Source organism: Sminthopsis crassicaudata, chromosome 1, assembly GCF_048593235.1.
Source record: "Sminthopsis crassicaudata isolate SCR6 chromosome 1, ASM4859323v1, whole genome shotgun sequence".
Classification (NCBI taxonomy): Eukaryota; Metazoa; Chordata; class Mammalia; order Dasyuromorphia; family Dasyuridae; genus Sminthopsis; species Sminthopsis crassicaudata.
In genome coordinates this window covers 38,715,393-38,735,108 of record NC_133617.1, presented here as the reverse complement: position 1 = coordinate 38,735,108, position 19,716 = coordinate 38,715,393, and the positions used below count along the sequence as shown (strand labels likewise).

The following is a 19,716-nucleotide window of genomic DNA, read 5'->3' as shown; positions in this document are numbered from 1 at the left end:
TCACTTAACCCCATTGCCTAAGACAAAAGAACAAAAAAACAAACAAAAAACAAACAAAAAAACAAAAACAAAAACAAAAAAACAGCACTTATTTCAGTATTTGGCACAGAATAAGCACTGTATACATCTTTGTTCTCTTTCCCTTTCCTTCCCTCTCCCATCAGCAAGTCACTCAACTGATGTTCCTCTCTGTGAAAAAAAGATAATCACAGTACTTACTTTTCAGTAGTGTTGTGAGTACAAAATGACATACTATTTGTAAAGTACTCAGCAAATTTTAAAGCTTCGTGTAAATGTTGGCTATTACTTATTGAAAAAGTCTTCTGAAATATCACAGGTTATAATAGAGTTAATTCTGGAAGGGACCTTAGAGACCCTCTAGTTCAAGTTTCTCTTTTTATAGATGAGGAAACTGAATCTTGGGTTAAGTCGCTTGCCCAGGACCACATGGCTAGTATCAGTGGCTGGATCTGATTTCTTGATTTCCAATCCAACACTCTTCCTACAATACAAGGTAATATGTTCTAAAGGGTATTAAATATTACAGATTATTGTAGCAAGACAGTCTCTAGGTCTTAGTCACGTCCCCTTCTTCAGGTTCCCATATCTTTCATCTTCTAAAATCTGCTAACCTTGAAACATCCCTATAATGATACCTACCTCTTGTGAAACTGTTGTAGACTCCCTTCTCATACTGTTCCTGTCTAAAGTCCTATTGCCTGTGGTTCTCTGTTGATAGTCCTGACTGAAGTTCTATTAATTTTATTTCTACATTTTAAATTTTCAGTGATGGATCCCAATAGTAATCTAATATCTTTTGCAGCTAGGTAGATTGTGCATTGGGTAAAATACTAGACTTAAATATAATATCCGGAAGAACTGAATTCAAATCATACCTCCTGATAGTTACTAGTTGTGTGATCCTGGGCAATTCACTTAATTTTTCTTGTCATCTATTAAATAGGGATTATAATAGTGGCTACCTTCCAGGGTTGTTATAATGATCAAATATAGCATATACAAGGCACATTACAAATATAAAAGTTGTTTATAATTACTATCTGATTTTCTTCATCATCATCATCATCATCATCATCATCATCATCATCATCATCATCATTATTTTGCAATTGTTTATCCAAAGAATTTCTAATTGGGGAATTGGATTTTTTCAGTTCCGAGTACTCTAACATATCTTTTGTTTTCCCTCTCATATAACCCTCTTTATTCAGAGGTAGAGGAGAATTATCATACTTTGAATCCATGAATTTCAAAGTCCTGGTCAAGCCAGTTCACTAAAAGTGAACATTTCATGGCAATGTAAGGTCTCACAGTCAAAGAAATGGCATCAATCTCCCATGGTTTCTGAGACTTATAGAATAAGAAAGGTCCTTGGAGATCATCCAATCGAAAAATTTCATTATAATCGATAGTGGGACATATTTTTGAGTATCTAAGACTTTTGTCCTAATTTGAAATGCACTGAAATTCCCCACTACATTTAAAATAAAATAATAGGAATGGCAACCATATGCATCAGTTAATGTGGATTGTTTTGCTACACTTTAGCAAAATGTAGCATGCAAAAACAGTTAAGGAAAAAGGGGAAGGGAAATTAGGATAGAAAAAGAACCAAATCAACCCACCAAGCATACAAAACACTCACTATATTTAGAATAAGAGGACCCGTGTTTGGGGATCCTTGGTTCTGACACTTACTACTCAAGTGACTTTGAGCAAGTGACTTTTCCAGAAATTTGCATTAGACAGTTTCCTAAAGTCCCTTGAAACTTTCAAAACCAAGGAGCATAGGAATTCAAAAAATGATATTATTTCTGGTAAAAGACATGATTAACTAATAGCAGCAAGCAGTCATAACACTTACATGTTTGCAAAACAGTTTGCATATTAATCACTGTCTCCTTACAACAACTTTGTGAGATAGGTGTTGGTATTATTCCCATTTTACAGATAAGGAACTTCTATTATTCCCATTTTACAGATAGAGCTACTATTGGCCCCAATTGACAGATAAAGAGCAAGTCCTTTAAGTGACTTGTATAGGGTCATACAACTATTTCTCCATGCCCCAAGATGGTTCCAGAGAAGACTGTTGTCCTGTCTAAGATGCAAAGAGATTAACGTGATCCACTTTGTAAACTCCACAGAGCTCATCCAAGAGCTCACCTCCACGAACTTTTTCTTTTAGAAAGGGTCCAGGAAACTCCAAACAAGCATCCATTCATAGGTTGGGAGAGAACGTGGGCAGCTCCTTCCTTTGCTACCCTTTTTTCCTTTCTTACACACTTCCCTCCTGCCCCTCCTTTTAATCACAGCATGTACAAACTATTCAGCATATTGGTAAGCTTCATTCAGCTCCAGCTCTGGAAACTCTGCTAATCATTGTCACTGCAGGGAGACTGGCTTGTAGATCAAAGTTAGCTGCTGAGCCACAGCCAAAGAATCCCTGTGGTAAAGATTGCTTTTCAAAGAACGAACATTCTTCCTCGTCCACAGTCCAGAAGACTTGTTCTGGGGTCACTAATTATGAGAGCATATTTGCACCTCTGTAGTTAAGGTTGTGTCAGCATTTCCATTGTGACCCTCTAGTTTCAGGGTCATATTAAACTCGAGCATAAGCGACTTTTCTAAGATTAAATGTGCCAGTGTTAAACTCTGAAAGCTTCCCAACATCCCCTTTAAAAATAGATTTATTAATTAAATATTGTTCGTAATGGGTTTTTACTAATAGTGAGAGCTTTGTCTCATTCATTTTTTTCCAGGTGTTCTTAACCTGACATCTATGAAATTTTTGTTTAAATGGATAATCAATAAACTGATAAATCAATTATTTCAATATATTTCTTTCTCTTTGTTATCTTACTTGCTTTATTTTATACATGATTCTGAGAAAGGGGGCATAAGCTACATGAGACTGCCAAAGGGATCCACGACATAAAAAAAAGTTAAAACCCTCTGATTCATTCATGCATTTATTCATTTATTCCTTTCCTTAAAAAAACCCTAAAAATTGATATGTTTGAATTTTTCTGCTTTCCCTCCCATATTCTCTCCCCCAACCCCCTCTGTTCCTCAAAAGTAATGCTTCAAAATGCAAAGTCTGAGGGATGATTAACCCGAATGCTCCTCCTCGTTCCAAGTGTAGTCAGGCTTACTTAGCAAGCATAGCTTATGCAGACCAAGATTTTTGTGATGTCACTCATTGCTGCTTCTGATTGTCATAAACACTTCTCAGCATGTTTTCCTAGCCCTCTTCAAGTCTCAGATCAAATATCAATTCCCCCACATAAGGCCTATATTGATCACATCCTTTTTTCCCAACCATTTGCTATGTAGGCATGAATAAAAACATAGAAATGAAACAGCTCTTGTTCTCAAGGAGCTTATATTCTATCAAGGAGAAATATATGTGTATATATATGTGCATATATATATATGCACATATATGTACACATACATATATATGTATGTGTGTATATACTAAATATATCACATATACATATACTTATATGTATCAACTATATACAAACTGAATATATAAACACAATATCTTTACAAACTACTTCACATTATGTTCTTATTTATCTGTGTACATGGTACACGATCTATTCAATTTTTAATCCATTCTTTTTGGCAGGGGAAGGCAAAGAGAACTCATAGGAGCTATGAATTTATTGATATAGGGAACTCTCAGATGAGAAAACTTCCTCTTCCATCATAGGTCTACATCCACATGATTTTGGCCACACCACCTCTCTGTGTCTTCCTTTTTTCATTTGCAAGATAGGGACAATGACAGTCACAAATCCTGCTTTAGGGACATTAGGGAAAAACATTTTTAAACCTTACGGCATAATCCAAATGTGAGTGGTAATTAATAAGCATGAGACCAAACAATGGAAACACAAAGCAACAGACTTTAACAATGGTGGGTATTTCCAGTAAACTCCATTTCCTCCTGGCAGTGAAAATGCTTGCCAGGAGTCTAATTGCCTAGTAAAAACTTAATTGTCCTCACACCATAAATAATCAATATCAGTCAGTGCAGTAAATGACTTCTGGCGATGAACAGGCAAGATCCCTTATATCCTATCAGTTCATATTAACTTACAATGTACATTAGAAGAAGCAGTATGGGAGAGAGAAAAGTTTGGCTTTTGGTGTCAGGGAGACATGGTTTTAAGTCTGCTTCTGATACATCCTGGGTTCTGTATTTCTACCTTGCAGTGCCCAAAGCTATTAGTTTTCCATGATAGTTCCATAAAGGGTGCTGATCTGTAGTGGGGGAACTCCTTACCTAGGAACTGCCCACCACCAAGGAAGGAAGGAAGGAAGGAAGGAAGGAAGGAAGGAAGGAAGGAAGGAAGGAAGGAAGGAAGGAAGGAAGGTAGGAAGGAAGGTAGGAAGGAAGGTAGGAAGGAAAGGAAGGAAGGAAGGAAGGAAGGAAGGAAGGAAGGAAGGAAGGAAGGAAGGAAGGAAGGAAGGAAGGAAGGAAGAGAGCAGAAGGAGAAGAGAAGGAGAAGAGGAAGAAGGAGAAGAAGGAAAAGAAGGGGAGAAGAAGGAGAAGCAAGAGAAGAGGGAGAAGAGAAGGAGGAGGAGGAGAAAAAAGGAGGAAGAGAAGGAGGAAGAGAAGGAAAAGAGGGAGAAGGGAAGAAGGAAAAGGAGTAAGGGGAGAAGAAGGAAAAGCAAAAGAAAAGGAAGAAGAGAAGAAGAAGTAGGGGAAGAAGCAGAAAAAAGGAAGAGGAGGAAGGAGAGGAGGATGGAAATCAGTGTTTCAAACCTCTAATTTCTAGCAAATGAAGAAGTTGGTGATCTTTGATCTCTGAAGTTCTGAACTGCATTGGACAGATAATATTTGTAAGGGTCTTTACTGACTTCAGTGTTCAATAAATACTAATCACTATTATTGAGCAAGTCATATAAACTCTTTGATATTTAGTTTTTCTTCTGTGTAAAATGAAGGATTAGATCAGTTGGCCCTCAAGGCCTCATCTATCTGAAGACTTATGGTCCTATGATTTATATAGGCAAGAAAATTTAAGCAAAGTTTTGTAAGAACTTTTAACTACACTTTCAAGAATGGGGTTGAGAGGCAGAGTGTGGCGGAGGAAAGCATTTTGGGTGGGGGTAAAAGTATTCACAAAGGGATCTGGATTGGAATAATATGGCTGAACAATAGGCACCAAAGAGACAAGAAAAGCTGTTTAAAGGAAGACTAGGAGATGACCCCATGCAGTCAGATTAGCTGAGGGGAGAATGAAGTTCATCCTGTTGATGATGAAGTGGACACTTTAGTTTTCTTAACAATTTATTGATACCCACAAAGCAGTGCACTCTGGCAAGATTAACCTCATGGCAATGCTTATCATGTGCTGAAAGAAGAAGAGGTTAGAATGTGAGGAGAAAGTTTGTAAGGATTTTAGGGCAAAGAGACCCAGCTGAGGGATTAATAACAAAGCTCAAAACACAGTTTAGAGAGGACTATATGCTTAGAGTGCAAAGTCATGGATCGTGAGATGTAGAGTGGGAAGAATCCTCAGAGATCATCCAGTTTTCCTCTCACATTTTACCGACAACGAACCTGACAATTTCAGAGAAAGGAAGTCAAATCAATCCACCAAGCATTCATGAAGTAGCTGCTATTTGCCAGGTACTGTGCTAAGCTCTGGCAATATAAAGAAAGGCCAAAAAAAAATCCCTGCCCTGGAAGAGCTCACAGTTGAATGGGGGAAACACCATATAAATAAGTATGTGCTACCAAGTTATCAGACAGGATAAATAGGACATAATGGACAGAGAGCTTCTTACAGGAGGCAAGGTTTAAGCTGAGGTTCGGTGCCGTGGGATCCCAGGATCAAAGAATGAGTGCTGAAAGGGATTCCAGTAGCCATCTGTTCCATGTCTTCATTTTGCAGATAAGGAAACTGAGGCTAAATCACACAATTTGTGTTCAGAGTAAAGATTCAAACCCAAATCCTATGACTTTAAAATCATAAGTGATCAACTTGAGATTCAAATGTGGTCATTTCTCTGATTAGAAAACCAGGATTGATTTTCATTACTCATCAGTTGTAAATTCTCCCACCATTTTAAGGGATGGAGCTCATCAACATTCCTTAGGACATATGGGCTTAGAGAGGCCCTGAGTGAAGCATATCAGCTGTGGGGAAAGCCGCTGTCTTGTCATGACCCCAGGCCAAATTCAGCATCCAGTTCATTAAGGCCTGCTGCAGTTTAATGCAGCCTCAAAGACATCTGGGTAGCAAACTGACAACAGGTTCATCTATCACATCGATTCCCCCCCCTTATCGAGGATTTATCCTTCTTTATTGCCATTTATCCATCAGTGTTTGGGGTGTTATTTATTGCATCAGCTGTCCATTTCAATGAGCTTTAACACAATGTCTTCCATGGAAATTGAGTTTTTGAGATTCTGTGATTGTGGATTGGAAACATGAAAGTCATGGAACCCAAAAGGAACAAAACCGGAAGAAAATAACGTTTTTCCCCTCTCAGTAAGAGGATGGGAGAGATTCACAGAAGTATAAGTGGAGATGAACTAAAATCTTGGATTTGAAAAGCCTTAAAAAAGAATCCTGAAAGGAAATAGAATACCATATGAGAAATAAAAGATAAGTCATTCAGTAAATTTAGTTGATGAACATTTATTAATACTTAAGCATTTAGGCTCTTATTATGTGTAAGCATTTTATTAAATATTATGTGCTAAGCATTTTATAAATATTATCTCATTTGATCCTCACAATTACTCTAGGAGGCAGGTACTTTTGTTATTCCCATTTTATATATGAGGAAACTAAGGCATACAGAATTAAGTGACTTGTTCAGGGTCACACATCTGAGGCTGAATTCGAACTCAGGCCCATCTTTTTATCCATTGAGCTATCTAGCTTCCTCCTGAATGAATGAATGATTGATCTAATAAATGAAGTGAAAAGCATGTTTTAAGCATTTTGCTATGAGCTGAGCTCTGTGCTAAGCATTGAGAACACAAAAGACAGCCCCTGTCCATAGGACTTTGAAACTCAAATTCAGAGAGGTTAAGAGATATGACCATAGTAACAACCCCAAAAGTGAAAAAAAAAAAAAACCTCAACTCTAGTCTGGGCTTCGAAGTCCATCCATCTTATCATCTTGTAGAACTAATCAAATATGCAAAAAGTTTTCTGATCTCATTAACATAAGTGTAACATGCTGTCTTTTCTAGGTATTAACTCTTTAAAGTATTATACATTCACATAAGCATTTTAGTGCTAAAAGGGGGCAGAGAAATTTCACATTTTTATACAAAGAATTAAATGAAGCATTAAAAGATATGTTATTTGATTCTTTCAGATATGACTTCAAAGTGTAGACCAAGAACTTTGGTTTACTCAAAACTACTAAAAATTCATATGTAAAGAAATAAAATTTTGGTTGTGCAGAAAATGAATGGTGCCTTAGAAATAAAAGCTTAAATTAGCATGTAAAGGATGAAGGGTTATACCTCTTTTGTATGTGGACTATGAGGTAGCTTATAAGGGAAAGGGAAAAAAAAGTTTATTTTGTTAAACATAAGTATAAAGAAATATAGTTTTCAAAGACATACTGGAAGAGGACCTTTTTAGGAACTGATAAATGGTATTATAGTCCCTATAGTCATATATTCATATGTAATTTTAAGACTAAAAAAAAGAGTAAAGTACATGAAATTAAAACTCATCCTATTATTTGGAGATGGAGAACTGATTAAATAAGGACTGTTGATTTCACAAGGGAGATTTTGCTTCATAAATGAAAAGAGAGAATCACCGAAATACTCAGAGTTCTGATTTGAGCCCTTGAAAATGTTAATGAAGATTTGCCTGAGTGGTCAAGAATGGGATGGAAAGGAATGGAAAAGCAGCTCTGTTGGAAGCTAATGTAACCTACTGGCAGAAGGCTTTACTTATAAGATTCCTTAAGTGGTTCAAGAAAGATTGGCAATCTGGAGGAGAGATGGATGAAAATTTCAGGATTGTTTTTTGACCTTGAGAGTCACCTACAGATGATGAGCTGAAGCTTTTCAGGAGTAGTTCTTTGAATAAATGAAAGCTGCCTTCTCTGATTTAACAGAGAAAAGAAGGGGATAGACAAGTTTTGCATCTAGTTTGCTGTATAGGAAGAGATGAGATGGAATTGAATGATGGAACATGCTGGTGAATAAAGAACTGGCTTGCCTGTACTGCCCAAAGAAACAGTCTAGTTTTTCATTAATAGTCATCTCCTCAAATTGATATTCCAACAATACATAAAGGCAGCTAATAATATGGATCAGTCAGTCCAGAAATATGATTCCACTATTATGTGCTAGATAGGCACTGAAGACATAATTAAGTAATGATTTGGTTTCTATCTTTTAAACTACATTTGAGGAGATATTATTTGATACCCTATTACCTTTATTACTCACTTTAATTTACTCTGAAGGCCATGTCAAGCCATCCCAATCTATATATTGTTACTGGACTCAGAGACCTCTGGAGGGGAAATTGAGGCAGGTGACCTTGCACAGCCCTCCCTCACTTAAATCCAATTCATTTACATGTCATAGTCATCTCCCCGAAGTGAAGGTCCTCCTTGAGAATGAAGGACAAACAACAACAATCTATCTACCCTGTAGGTGGTGCAGTGGATAGAGCACCAGCCCTGAAGTCAGGAGGACCTAAGTTCAAATCTGGTCTCAGACACTTAGCACTTCCTAGCCATGTGACCTTGGGCAAGTCACTTGACCCCAATTGCCTCAGCAAAAAAGTAATAATAATAATAAAAATTAAAGAAGAAGAAGTAAGGATTTGTGTGTGTGTGTGTGTGTGTGTGTGTGTGTGTGTGTGTGTGTGTGCGTGCATTTTCTATATTCAGACTGGGTTGGTTGACCCAACAGGCCAGTCAGATTCTTTCAGCTTTCTTAAGAAGGCTAAGAAAGGAGCCACAGTCTTTTGCTAGCACCATAATGCAGAAGTGTTCAATAAGCTAAGGAGAAAGGTTTTGATGAGAAGCCAAAACTCACGGGAGGAGGACCTTTTTTCATTATTTTGAGACTTCTGTCTCATTGTGTCTCCTGTGTCAGTCATCTCAAATTCGTGCCTATGATATCAGACACTTGTAATGCAGAAACTTGCCTCACTCATGATTCCTCCAGTGAAACCCAGATTGTACTTTTCTTCCAAGTCACAGACGCTCATTTGAAACATAAGCTGGCAGTGGGTATTTTGGATTCCCTCCCCCTAACCACCCCCATTTGTTATTTATTAACTTTCTCAAGATATAGATTGTCTTTCTTTGCTAAATGTGGCTCATTGTTTCCTTCTCCCTGAAACAAAAGGTACCTTGATAAATGGATTATTTAGTTTCAATGGAGTTTCTGAACAAACCCCTGTATCCTTTCCTGAAATTGCATATTGCTGGTTTGCTATTTCCTAACAGTAAAAACTCTCTCAGTTAAGAGAGCAGGTACTTATATGTCTTTTAGAGCCCCAGTGGGAATATTTTCCCCCTTTCTCTTCAAGAGAACTCAACAATTATTGTCAGGTGCTACTCTATCAGAGCTTTCTAATACCACCACAAATAAGTCCTGTATTTAAAATCAGCTTTGAAAAAAAAATCAGAAACATCTCATTTACTTTCACAAATTCCATGAATACTAGATAACTAAATCCAGCATCAATGAGATTGTTGAGTCTACATATATTTTACCCAGAGGCAAAGCTATATAATGAAAAGGTTTCTAAAAAGTGATTATTTGTATTTACCAAATTTTTGCAATTCGGCAAATGCTTTTTGCTGTGTCCCAATGCAGATTTGTGTTCCTTTCACCACTCATCTAAACTAAGCCATTCTGAAAGGTTGTTTTTGAAGTAAAATAAATAATATTCCCTTTAAAAAACCATAAGGACTTTTCATTGCATAGGTATTTACAATCTGAAATTATAGACCAGCAAAACTCCATCAATCCAGCAAGAAAACATAGTATTATGATATTTTTTAGTATTTTAGAAATGGAAGAAAAGAAAAAAATAATCCAACTCAAACTTTAGTAGGAATGTAAAGAAGCTTAATGTAAGTACTCACACCAGAATTTAAATAACTGCCTTTGCTTTTCAGTTATCATATGGTTTGAAAAGCATTTAACTAGGACTATTCAGAGAATGCTGCATCCATTCATCACAGATGGTGGTATTATTTTCGATAAAATCTTACATTAATCCTGAGTCCTAATTATCTCAATTCTTGTAAATAAAAAGGAAACAGCATTCATGTCCTTTTATTTTTTTTAAATCTTTACAGTGGGCTTTTCATAAATTAAAAAAGTCTATTTTTTAAAGTGGTCTGCATTTTTCTTTTCCCACTAATTAGTGACATATTATATATATATATATATATATATATATATATATATATATATATATATATATATATATATATATATGCACACACACACATATATTCTCTAAAGCTCATTCAGTTTCTTCAAGTAACTATCCTTGCTTTACTGGTTTACATCTGTATTTTTATATTGGTAGATGAGCATGAAGGATTAAAGTTATTTTTTAAATAAAAAATCTGAGTGTGTAGGCAGAAAACCCCTTCCTAATGATTTGGTAAAATGGAAAGAGAAAGAAATGCTCTTAAATAATTTAAATTATGATTATTTAAAGCTATACTTTTTCATTAGTATGAAGAAGTCATCAAAGTTTTCTCTGCCAGTAAAATGGAGAACTGGAAATAAAGTGGATGCTCATTGATTGTGCATGGATAAACAAGTTGTGGCACATGAAAATCATGGAATATTTTTGTTTTGCTGGGAAGTATGAACATAATGAATACAGATAAGCCCAGGAAGCCTTTTATGAATCGATATGAAAAGTAAAAAGTAGAATCAAAAAACAATATATACAATGACTATAACAGTGTAAGTGGAAAGAAAAGCAAACAAACAAAACAATCAAAACTGAAACTATGAAATTATAATGACCACATTTGATCTTCAAAAAAAAAAAAAGGCACCTGGCTTGCTTTTTGGCAGAAGTAGGGACTATGGCTCTATTTATACAGATCATTAGAGACTTTCTGACGTGTTGTTTAGTTTTGTTGAATCATTCCTCCCTCACTCCCCCTTTTTAATTGTTTGTTATAATGGACAGATCTCTGTAAGGAAGAAAGAAGAGGGATTTATTAAAAATATAGATGATGTTAAAAATAACATTATTGATCCAAATTTATTTAAAAAAAAACAAAGCAGGAACAGGTTAAAGACTATATTAAAATATATATGTTGTTTGAGATCAAGCAATGGGAGAAATAAAAAGCTTATAAGCATTGAAAAGCTTCATAAAAGGACCACACAGATATTTTCTTCCTGAGAGATGAATGTGCTAAATATGACAAGCACTGCAGGAAATAAATTAAAAATGAAATCAACTACTTAATAGACAGGAAATGAGTAGACAAGAGGAGTCATTTCAGAATCAACTAACTACAGTAAGGGTTTTTGACCGAAGAGACCAAATGTCAAAGAAAATGCAAAATTGGAAGAAAGGATAAAGATGAAATGATACTGTAAGATCTGACCTGACTTGTTTAAAGAAGCTATTGAAACTCCCCACATGAGAAATGGACAAAAGTAAAGACATTGGCTCTACTACAATCGGGAGATTTGTCATTTGATTTGTCATATGGAGGTCTGACTGCAAAGCAGTTGGAATAATGAGAAAGCTGAAAATGCCCAGAAGCTGCTTCAGCCAGGAAACAGCTCATCTCCTTGCCAAGCAAAGATAAACAGCAGCCAAAGGCAACACTGGTTTAGATTACAGGATCATTTGCAAAATATAGAGAAGGATGGTGGAAGACTATGAACTGTAGGTATTCAAAACAGTTCAAAGTAGTCAATGAGAAAACAAGTCTATCAAGGGCTTGGCAAGAGATAAAACTAAAACAAATCATCTCTAAAGAATGTATAGATGAAACTGGCAAATGAAACAAACAAATGCAAAATGGAATTTATTTTTCAGTGTTTTTGTAGTGATCTATGTTTGTCATCAATGGTGGAGGAAGCACCATATTTAGAGTCTATCTCTCATTACTCAATATCCTATGTGACAGAATAGCAAGGTCATTTTAGATGTTGAAATTGATGGATAAGGTGATGAAGTTAAATGGATAGATCTAAACAAAGTCATACAGGTGAAATCTGTTTTGGAGGTACACAATTTTAAAGACACCTGGCACTTAATTTTCACATTATTTCATAGAGAAAAAATTTTCAAAAGGACAGAAAAGATTACAGATGGTGATCATAACACAAGAAAGTGATCAGGGAACACATCCAGGAAGCCTTATGTTTCCTTTCTCACAATTATACACACTTTATAAGAATGATATGCATATACAAAAAAGGTATGCTTGATGAAATCATGAGGGCACAGGAATTTTCCCTGCTCTCCTGCAACATGTTGGGGACTTTGCTATTACATGGGAACTAATGCATTAAAAATGCTACTAATCTGCTACAATATAAACTATCTTGCTTTATCTCCAACACATACAGACACACACACACACACATTTTCATGATGATATTTTTTGTGATACTATTTGTAGGGCAACTCAACTCCAGTATCTATGCAATAAATTATTCTTTCCCATTATGCATCTCTCTATTTCTCTTTGGGTTGATTCTATAGACTAGATTTATTCAATTATAAGAATTGCCCATAAACAAACACTGTAGATGGACAATGAGATTTGAACTTAGAATTGGACTGGGGGGGGTAAGTGGTTTGAATAACATTTGCGACATTCAAAATATTTCCAATAACCAAGGATGAGAAAGCCAAGAACAGTCCAATATTAATCCTGGATTTTGTGAGAATAAATTTCAAAAATTTCGAGGAAAGTTAGGTATAATGAAAATTAAATATGATGAAAGGAGGAGGTGTATTAGCAGAATGCTTTAGTAGAGAAAAGCTTGTTATTGTCAGTCATTCCGATTCTTTGTGACCCCATTTGGGGTTTTCTTGGAAAAGGTGCTGGAGTGATTTGCTATTTCCTTCTCCAGCCAAAAAAAAGATTAGTGAATAATTATTTTTTTCTAAAAAAAAAAGATTCAATGATTGCAACAAGATAGCAAATTTCAGAAGTTCTGAAGAGATCATGCCAGACTAAATATATTTCCTTTTTCTGATAACTGGTAAATAAGAGGAACAGTGTAATTATAGTTTATCTATATTTTTGCAAGATACTTAATAGTCACTCAATGTTGCCTGGAGAGCGGCAATGCTTCCAGGAATGCACTGGTAAAACTGTTGTACTTCATCTGGAATCTCCCATTAAGTTCTGGGTGCCAATAGATAGCAACCAGACAACAGACAGCAGCTAGACCTGAGATTTTATTGGTATAGTAATTTCCATTAGTTTTTTCTCTCCTAAAAATATTCTGGCATCCTCTCTGCAACTTATAATCTTAAGAATCACTCAAAGGACTGAGAAGTTAAGGAACTTGTCCAGAGTCCCAGACATAAATCTCAAGACTAGTTCTGAGAATGGCTTTCTCTTCTATATACCATGATTCCTTTCTAGGCAATATTACAATTAAATGGATTTGAAAAAGATTGGATCTTTGCATCTGCTGTTCTTCTTGGTTTCAAATCTGGAGAACAAGATGCTCCTTCCATGACAAACTTCTATATTCACCGTGTTGTTAAATCAAGCCTTGATTGATCCCACCTCTTACATTCTCTTTTTTTCTGACTCTAGGGCTACAGGGTGAGGTATTAAACTCTTCCCAATGCCTTTCTTTATAGAGGCCAGAAAGTGGATTATACTCATTCTTCTCTGCCTCTGCTCTCTGCCTGGCTTTAATTGTATAGATGAAGAAGCCCTTGTGGCAGATACTCCCTGATGTCCCTCTCTATACACATTTTTATCTTCTTTTGGGTATTGTAAAATACCCTCTAAAATTATAAGCTTCTTGAGAGTAAACATTGTCTTACAGTCTTTCTTTTTTATTTTTTTATTGCATCCCTTCTGCTTGTGGCAGCACCTGGAACATTGGAAGGGCTAAGTAACTAATTACTGGATTGTATTGAATGGTCAGACCCACACTTTGGTCCATTTGGTGTCAACTTGGAAGCTTTCTATTATATCAAAGATTGCTATAAAAGCATAGAGAGCATGTTTGTCAAATTTCCAGATTCCATTAACCTAGGAGAGACACTGACTGACATTCAAAAAGATCTCGACAGGTCAGAACACTGGCTAGAACAAATTAATAACATAACACTTAATATAGCAATAAATAGAAAATTTCATATTTGGCTTAAAAATATCCTCATAAGAGATAAATAACAGGTCACCTGAAGGAGGACAGAAAAATCAAACATTTGAGGACAGAAAAATCAACATGAATCCTTGATGTGGAATAGAACCAAAAAGGATGTTATCTAAGTTTACATTAAAAGAGGCAAAGCTTCCAGAAATACACCAGTAATAATTGTGTGGTATATCCATCTGAATCTTCTTTAGTTCTGAGTGCCAAGTTTTGGGAAAGACAAATCAGAGTATATTTAAAGTAAAAATAATAGTGTGGTCAGAGGATCATAGCTTTAGTGCTGAACCTTAGAAACCACCGAGTCTAATAATCAAATTTTACAGATGAAGGAATTGAGGCAGGGTTAGGTTGGTGACTTGCCAAGGGTCACAATGAGTGTTTGGGAACATACTGCGAATGAAAAGTATTTTTGACTTGAAGTCCTATACTCTCCATGACATCATGTTGCTGATGAAGAGTCATGTTTTTGGCAAGAGGAACTAAGCATGGTTAGTTTTAAAAAAGCAAAAGAGTCAGGGGCACATGCTGTATTTTTAGAGATATCAAATGAAAGAGAGATTAGATTCTATCCAGCTCCAGAGGATATAAGAAGGAGTAAAGGCAAGAGGACAGTGGCAAAATAGTAAATTTAGGCTTAAAATGATAGCTGTGCCAAAGAAAAAATATATTAAGCTGGGTGGGGTAATAAACTCCTTATCACTGGAAGTGTTCAAATAAAAACAAGTCCCTTTTCATGTGTATTCTAGAGAGAACACTTATTCAAGTGAGGTTGGACTAAGTGGCTACTGAAGTCCCATCCAAAGGTGGAAGTATGTGATTTTGTACAAGTCATTTTCCAATTGATAATTGACTTTCAGATAAAGAAATTAAAACCATTTCTAGCCATATTTTAAAAATGTTCTGTCACTATTGATGAGAGAAATGCAAATTGAAACAACTCTCTCCCTCTCTCCCTTTCTCCCTCCCTCCCTTTCCCTCTCCCCTCCTCTTCCCCCCCTTTCTGGTCTCCATGAGGATCATGGACCATACTATTCATGGACTTTTGTTGGCAAAGATACTAGAGTGATTTGCAATTTCTTTCTCTAATAGATAAGGCAATCACAGCTTAAGTGTCTTGCTCAAGGTCCTACAACTTGTTAATATTTGAGGTTGGATTTGAATTCAAATCTTGATTCCAGGCAAGGTGGTCTATTCAATGAAGTCCCAGTTGCTTCTTGGCACTGCTAAACCCTCTTCAAAGCTAGGTTCAAGTGTCACCTCCCAAAAGGGTCTTCCTGAAACCTATTTACTTAGCTGCATATGCATCATATCTTCCCTGGAAGAATGAAAATTCCTTGAGGTAAGGGAATGTTTCATTTTTGTTTTTATATCTTTAGGACCATATGTGTGTGTGTGTGTGTGTGTGTGTGTGTGTGTGTGTGTGTGTTATATAGTGCAATATAAACTGAATAAATATTATTAAACAAGTGTAGTCAAACCCAAATTACTAGAAGTCCAAAGTGTGGGGCTTTGAATTATTATTAATTTGTGAATGATCAATTTTCTTCAATAAACTTAAAGGCTATAAGAGGAAGAAACAATGAATTGAAAAAAAAGACCCTTCTGACGCACAAGGGTCTGAGACTTGAGTATATGAAGAGGCCTTCAAGACAATGAACTTGATCCAATTCTCAAAGCATTTCATTACCTTTGATCTCATCTACTCAGTAGGAGTCTGGAAAAGACTAATGAGTTGAGTACCATATGTGAAGATGGAGTCTCTCATGGAGGAAAGCCACCTTGGAACTAAGATGAATTATGGACCAGAAGTTGCACAGTTTGGCCTTTAAGAGAATCGAATAGGAGAAACATCTGCTAATCCTAGGCTAGCTTGTTGTCATTGCTGAAAAGTACACCATTAACATTATAGCTGCAAAGGTACTTCTGACTCCTAATTGAGCCAGATCCTGAAGTCAATGAAGACTACAGTTGTTCATCAAAGGTTGAACCCAATCTACCAAACTGACTCACCCAGCACAAACAGAGCAGTCTGTGAAAAGCATGGATGCCGAAGAGCTTTCTTGGTTCAGTCTAGCACCTGAGTGACCTGTTTAACCCAGCAAGAATATAGTCACTAAGCAAGTTGCTAGCAGCCCAGGGAAGTGAGTTCAAAAGCCAAGTGACTTGCTTGAAAAGACACTCTGTCCTGTTAAGAGCCAGCCTAGCTAAACTTCAGGGAGATAACCATCACTGATGTCACATTCTAAACAGAGAGAATTCATGAGAATGCTCATGAAAGGATATGGAGGGCCAACGCAAGAGTTCTGAATAGTCTTGTTCATGCATGTTCCCTATATGTGTGCCTCACAACTGTGATATTTTTGGCTCATGCCCAATTTTAATCCCAGGGGTTCTCTAGGTTCTCGGGACAATTTATCCAGTTTACAACAAATACTTTTAAAGTATTATTCTTTTGAAAACATCTGAATAAAGACTTTTTCTAAAAAGTTAACTGAGTTTACTGGCTGAATATTAAGGGGAAGTACACCAGTAGGGGCTTTTGAGCTGTAGCATTAAGTGGAAAGATAGATACCACTGAAAATAGTATCAGCTTCCCCTCTGGGGACCTAACCTCCCAGGACCATTGTAACAGGGAGTATTAAACTATAACGTAATGACTATAAACTAGTACTTAGCAGAGTGCTTATGGTACTTAAATAATTATGGTACTTAATAAATGCTTATTGATTGATAACTAAGACCTTTTCTATTGACAACTGATATTTGAGGGTGTCTTAGGATCATCATTTTAAACATGGAGAACAGTTCAGATTGCTAAACCATCCAGAAAGATAAAAGTAAAAATTATAAAAATCAGAATATATCTGGGGGACACACCCCATAACAGAGACTATCAGAACTGGGATGAGTCTTAGGAAATATATATTTTATTATATATATATATATATGTATACATATATATACATATATATATATGTTTATTTATTAATAGTTTTTATTTACCAGATATATTCATGGGTAATTTTCTAGCATTGACAATTGCCAAACCTTTTGTTCTAATTTTCCTCCTCTTTCCCTCCCCCAGAGGGCAGGTTGACCAATACATGTAAAATATGTTAAAGTATAAATTAAATATAATATATGTATACATGTCCAAACAGTTGTTTTGCTGTACAAAAGAAATCGGACTTTGAAATAATGTACAATTAACTTGTGAAAGAAATACAAAATGTAGGCGGACAAAATTAGAGGGATTGGTAATTCTATGTAGAGATTCATAGTCATCTCCCAGAGTTCTTTCGCTGGGTAAAGCTGATTCAGTTCGTTACTGCTCTATTGGAACTGGTTTGGTTCATCTCATTGCTGAAAATGGCCACGTCCATCAGAATTGATCATCATACAGTATTGTTGTTGTAGTGTACAGTGATCTCCTGATTCTGCTCATTTCACTCAGCATCAGTTCATGTAAGTCTCTCCAGGCCTTTCTGAAATCATCCTGCTGGTCATTTCTTACAGAGCAATAATATTCTATAATATTCATATACCATAATTTACCCAACCATTCTCCAAATGATGGGCATCCACGCAGTTTCCAGTTTCTGGCTCCTACAAAGAGGGCTGCCACAAACATTCTTGCACATACAGGTCCCTTTCCCTTCTTTAAAATCTCTTTGGGATATAAGTCCAGTAGTAACACTGCTGGGTCAAAGAGTATGCACAGTTTGATAACTTTTTGAGCATAGTTAGGAAATATATTCTTCTAAGTGGTGCCTTAGAATACAGAAGATCAGAAATAAGAAGGACTTCCAGTAGCATTAGTATAACTAATGTCATTTTTCAACTGGGGAAACTAAGTCCAAGAAGGCCAGGCCTATCATTTTCAAAATAGGGATAATGACTTGAATTTGTTTCCTTGACTACAATGGAGTTTTGTGAAGATCAACTGAGATGATGTAAATGTTTTATTTGTAAAAATAGAAAGCAAAGTACAGAAGTAAAATAAGAAGAAATATTTTTTGAGGGAAGGGGGAATAGAGATGCTTACTGTTATTAATTTAGAGCAAATGGAGGGAAAAAGCTTTCTAAAGGAGGGATAATCTTGAGGGCTCCACTTCAGAAGAGTCCAGATTTAGATGTCAGCCCAAACTGGGATGAGGAGACTCTGACACATGTTTCCTCTAAACCTGTGTTTGATGGTAAATCAGAGCCGTCTCAAGTCAGGAATCTGAAGAGGAGTGTCTGGTTTCTACTAGGCCTCCAGCAAATTCAGGAGGTGTAGGCCCATTCCCTAGGATCAGACTCTGGTAACTGAAGGTAGTGATTCAACTCTGACCCTCTTGGCAGCACACCAAAGGAACCAGCTCTCCCTGATGTGGGACTGGTTCACATTATCAGCTCATTATTAACATACATCATAGCCAGATCCCTTACGCTCTAGTGCTGAGCTAACAGGAAACTCCAGGAGAGGGAAAGAGTTTTGATTTTCATGCAATTCGAGGGGTGGGCATGATAGGGCAAGGGGAACTGTTAATTAGAACCAGACAGGCAGTCTGGGTCACAGGGTACTTTCCCACCTCCTTCAGAGCTTAATAGAACCCCAGTGGTATCAAGAGAGATAGTCAAACTATTTTTGTCCAAGTAGGTAAGAATGGCCTGGAGCTAGGGAGGCAAGAGTCCAGAGTTCTGGGGCTGGCCTTTAAGCTAGTTTTGTGACATTGGGCAAGTCCCTCCATTTCTCTGGGCCTCAGTTTTGAATGAAATGGAAATAATTATATTTGTCCTACTTCTTAAATGATAAGGCTGCTACAACATGGATAGCATAATAGATGTAAACTACTTTGCATATAATGTATGTAAACATTTGCAGAAAGTTATCAGGCATTACTGACATTATGAGACAGGAGTGTGGATCTCTTAGAGACAGAATCTTGATAGCATCAAACAATTTTTGTAAAATTTCCTCCATCATTTAGACTCATATGCAGACAATATAGGATGTGACTTTTCCCTGTTCCAGTAAGGAAGGGAGGAGGGAGGGAGGAAGGATGAAAGGAAGGGAGGAAAGGAAAACAGGAGAAAGAAAGGAAGGGAAAGGAGAAAGGGAAGGAAGAAGGAAGGGAGGGAGGGGGGAGGAAAGGAAGAAGGGAGGAAGGAAGGAAGGGAAGAGGGAAGAAAAGGAGGAAGGAAGAGAGGGAGGGAGGGAGGGAGGAAAGGAAGGAAAGAGGAAGGAAGGAAACAGAGCAGGTCAAATTTTCCAAGAACATTAGCAGTGGTGGCAATAGACATAGAACAGGACTGGCCTTTGTATTTCCTTCCTTCATTCTTTC

The 19,716-nt window shown here is 36.6% G+C and overlaps 1 protein-coding gene across 1 annotated transcript in view; it reads right to left on the bottom strand.

Moving 5' to 3' along the window:
* Window positions 1–19,716, bottom strand: part of TMEM132C (transmembrane protein 132C) — a 525,373-nt gene that overhangs the window by 331,363 nt on the left and 174,294 nt on the right. The gene's annotated exons all lie outside the window — the stretch shown is intronic.